At 37.3% G+C, this 4,617-nt stretch overlaps 1 pseudogene; it reads left to right on the top strand.

Annotated features, from left to right (window-relative positions):
* The first annotated feature begins 3,404 nt into the window (after positions 1-3,404).
* On the top strand, positions 3,405-4,116 carry LOC149208586 (elongation factor Tu, chloroplastic-like; annotated as a pseudogene).
* The last annotated feature ends 501 nt before the right edge of the window (positions 4,117-4,617 follow it).

The following is a 4,617-nucleotide window of genomic DNA, read 5'->3' as shown; positions in this document are numbered from 1 at the left end:
CTCTACATCAATGAAAATGATGGTAAAATGCTAATTGTTGTGTTATATGTTGATGCTATTTTCACGGGTCATGATGACTATCTTATTGAAAACTTCAAAACAGTCATGAGAGAAGAATTTGAGATGACTAACATGGGTTTGCTGAGATACTTCTTAGGAATAGAAGTAGATCAAAATGAAAATGGGATTTTTATTTCACAAGAAAAATATGTAAATTAAGTGTTGGAAAGATTTAACATGCACGACAGCAAGGCAACAATCACTCCCACAGTGATGGGATTAAAACTCAGCAAAGAGGACAGCAACAAGGATTTTTATCCTAACTTCTACAAGAGCATAGTTGGCAGCCTCATGTATTTAACTGCAACTAGGCCAGATATAATGCACGTTGTTAGTTTAATTCCCAGATTCATAGAGAGGCCAAAAGAAGCACATTGGCAGGCAACAAAAAGAATTGAGGTATGTTAAAGGTACTAAAAGGTTTGGCATTTTATACACTGTCTCAGAATGTTCAGATTTAGTTGGATACACTGATAGTGATTGGGCTGGAAGTGTAGATGATCGGAAAAGCACATCCGGTTATGTTTTTCACATGGGTTCAGGAGCCATTTCATGGGCTTCTAAGAAACAGCCTATTGTGGCGTTGTCTACAGTAGAGGCAGAATATGTGGCAGCTACAACAACAACATGTCAAGCAGTTTGGATGAGAAGGATGTTAAGGAGCTTAGGCCAAGAGCAGGCAAAAGCAACGGTGATTTTTTGTGACAATAGCTCAGCTATTGCATTATCCAAGAATTCCGTGTTTCATAAGAGAACGAAACACATTGACACAAAGTTTCATTACATCAGGGAATTGGTAAGCAATGGAGAAATTGTTTTACAACATTGCAGGACTCAGGAGCAGGTTGCAGACATTCTGACCAAGCCATTGGACCAGAAAAGTTTTGAATTTTTGAGGAAATGTTTGGGTATGACTGAATGCCCAACAGTTGAAATTAAAGGGGAGTGTTGAAATTATACTTTCAACTGCCGTGCAGCAGCATTAAAACAACAACCGTGAAACTACTCCAGAAAACCGCCAAGCTCATCGGACCGCTTTTGCTGAGAAAGTGGTATTCCCTCAAACTCACCCGATGCAATCACTTTTTGACGTGTGTCCTCTGTACGTTTTCAAAACAGCTTTTCATCGGGACATAACGTTCAGCAAATAAGGGGCGTCTGATATTGTTCCGAACCGTTCGATTGAAAGGATGGTGGATGTCCGTCCGATTAACCCAAAGTTGCATACCATTGCGTGGAGTAAAAGTTTCGTTTGACCGCCGGCTTGTCAATTTAATGAATTTATTATGTTCGTAGATTGTAGGTAAAAGATTTTAATTTTAATGTTTTTTTACTTACGGAGGTATGGGCATAACATATAGTATTTTTAATTATATTGTTTTTAATTTTATTCATGGGTGTAGTTTTTACGGGACAAGTAAAAAACGAATGTATTGTTATGTATTTTTTTGGTGTGCGCGGCATATGTATTGTGAAAACACACAGCAGTGTGAATATGAAAAATGCAGCAGCATGAAGATATTTGTTGTTGAAGAAACGAAATGTAATGGGCAACAGCACATGTAAAAGAAATTTTTCTTTACAGCAGTAAATGTAAGATTTTGTTTTTACAGCAGTGAATGTAAAAGAGATTTTTACACACAGCAGTGTAAAATCTCAGGAGGAGACAGAGTAATTTTTTTTTGTTGAAATGTTCTTGGTGAATCCCTCTGAGAGAGAGGAAGAAATATGTAACAGGCAGTTTATTAATGAATAGAAAGTTTTATGTGTGTTGTTGAAACTCTGTTCTCTGGAGAATTTTTTTTTTGCTTCCCTATGTTAAGATCCTGTGGAGAGAACAGAGCATTGCTCTATGTTCAGTTAATTTGTTTTTGGAATTTTACGAGAAAAATTCCCAACACCTTGTAGGTCGACTTCTCTGAGAATTTTCAGGTCCATGATCCTTAGGTGTTGTGAGCATTAATGCTTTAGGTATTTTAGAAGGTGCACGAGTACCATCCTCAAATAATTTCCCTGTGCAATCAGAAAGAAGGGACAATAACCGCCTAAAAAAATAAGGCAAGATGAATGGTAATGCTCTTATGTGAGATCGGGACTAGTGCTTGTGAAGTTTTTCATATGTTCTACACTGAAAAAAATTAATTTTTACTTGTCCAATAGCAGAAGCAAATGGGAGAGGCCAATTTTGCTAACTACAGAGACACAAAAATACTTCCCGCGAGAGAAGCGAATTCACATAAATATTTCCCGTGAGACAACCATATTCCCCCATGTAACCAAATAAACACAATAGCGATAGATTGACAAATAAGTTCACGGTGGATCGTTAGGTGGCATCGTTCAGGGCTTGTAGCTATGTTGTGAATGATGATGACTTGCAACTGTGTTGTGAAGACCGAATTGTGGGGCAGCTAGACCTCATGCGATGGGGCACATGGTCCATCAAAAGTGTTTCTACCATCTTTTTATTCCACGCTTTTGTTAAAAACCCCTTTATTTTTAGTAGTCCCTTCTTTCTATTTTTGTATGCTTCGATTTGTTTTTTGGAAAAGGAATCACAACCAAATGTGGCTGCCTGTTTCAAGTGAAGGTTTCATTGGTTTTCAGTTCTTGTTCAATGGTGCAAAGTACGTGAAATGAAGTTCCTTTTTTCAGCTGGAGGGTTGATGATCATATCAAGGTGATTTTTTCTTGCTTCTAGAGAGGGGGGAGGCATTCTCCATTTTTCCCTAGGTACACGCCCCCATTCTACATGGGAACTACTGATGTCACTAGCAAGGTGACTCCCATAATGAATGACAAGGATGAGGAGTCAAAGATACTATGTGAAGATGGTTGATGAATTGATAAATGCAGTGGCATGTGAATAGGGTATGAGATTTGTCATTGGGGAGGGGGCCAAGACCGTCCGCGCTAGTGTTATTCAATCCATCATCGAGTAGGAAAAGAAATGTTAGATCATTGGCTACTTGAAAATTTCTTGCACTTTTGTTGTTATTTGAGTCCATACTTTCTTTGTTTTTATTTGAATCCATACTTTCATTTTCTTTTTTCTTTTGAAAGTACAACATTATTCTTGGAGGTAGTGGTGACCGATTTTGTCACATTGACTGTTTCTCCACATTCATATATAGCTTTTTTGTAATGATTTTAAAGCAGAACTGGAGACTAATGTTAAATGGTTTTTTTTTTTTTCACCAAATAAAGTGCTAAATCGTAAGAATGAGAAGGCCATGCCAAAGTTCTCTTTGAAGTCATTCTGGATGCAATGAGTTACATATACTGATGACTCTGCGTCATAATACGTAGATTTGTTGTCCTAGACTAGCTTGGATTGGTTAGTCATGGCGTGATTGATGTTTCTCTGTTTTCATGTAAATTGTGAGCATATGTTTAGTTATAGGTTTTTTTTCACTTGTTTGTTTTAAATTTTAATAGATTGAATTAGCCACTCTATTCAATTCTATGTTGTATTTTCAACTAGAAAAATTTGGGCACTGTAGTTTAAATGTAAATTGAAGTTAAATATTTTAGTCAAGAAACATTGGTTTGGAAACATGAAGCCATCAAGTGACGTGAGAATAGGTGGGTAGATAATATTTATGATCTCATGGCTGCAGTGGATGAATATATTCCAATTCTTGAGCTTCCCTTCCTGATGGCTGTAGAGGATGTTTTTTCTATCACTGGTCGTGGTATTGTTGCAACTCGACGAGTCTCGAGGGGGTGTATTAAGGTTGGAGAGTTTGTGGAGATTGTTGGATTAAGGGAAACGAGGGTGACTACTATGACTGGGCTTAAGATGTTCCAAAAGGTGTTGGATGAGTCAGTCGCAGGGGACAATGTGGCTATGCTTCTCAAAGGTATTCAGAAGGTCGATATAGAGAGGGGAATGGTTTTGGAATATCGCGAGAGTATAACTCCTCATTCGAAGTTTTTGAAAATCATGTATTTGCTCAAGAAAGAAGAGGGGGGAGGCATTCTCCATTTTTCCCTGCATGCATGCCCCAGTTTTACATGAGAACTACTGAGATATGTTGTCCTAGATTAGCTTAGATTGGTTATTCATGGCATGATTGATGTTTCTCTATTTTCATGTGGATGGTGAAAATATGTTTAGTTATCAGTTGTTTTTCACTTGTTTGTTTTAAATGTTAATATATTGAATTAGCCAATCTATTCAATTCTATGTTGTGTTTTTAGCTAGACAATTGATGCGTAGACCCCTTTTTTTCTTGGATCTCAATTTTTTTTTCCATCGACTTCTCCTACTTTTAATCACTGTTCAACAGCTCGTTGTCAATTACAATCACTTTTCAAGAACTGACTATCAATTTTAAATCTTGTCGTTGGAAGAAGCATAGAACTCTCAGGAACGCACAGTAAGCTGCTTGAAGTACCTGGAATTTTATTTGGCCCATTAATATTATATGTATGAAAGTAGCAGTGTATGCCACAACAGTGTAAGCCTGCACTGACCTGCACTGATATACTGGTATGTTTACCCTAACTCTTGTAGAGATTTTCTGTTTTATTAAATTTGGGAAAAATCTCATG

The sequence above is a fragment of the Pinus tabuliformis genome, chromosome 1_2 (genome assembly GCF_031772625.1).
Source record: "Pinus tabuliformis cultivar Carrire ecotype Pingquan chromosome 1_2, CPIR1, whole genome shotgun sequence".
Taxonomy (NCBI): domain Eukaryota; kingdom Viridiplantae; phylum Streptophyta; class Pinopsida; order Pinales; family Pinaceae; genus Pinus; species Pinus tabuliformis.
This window is presented reverse-complemented; position numbering and strand designations above follow the sequence as displayed.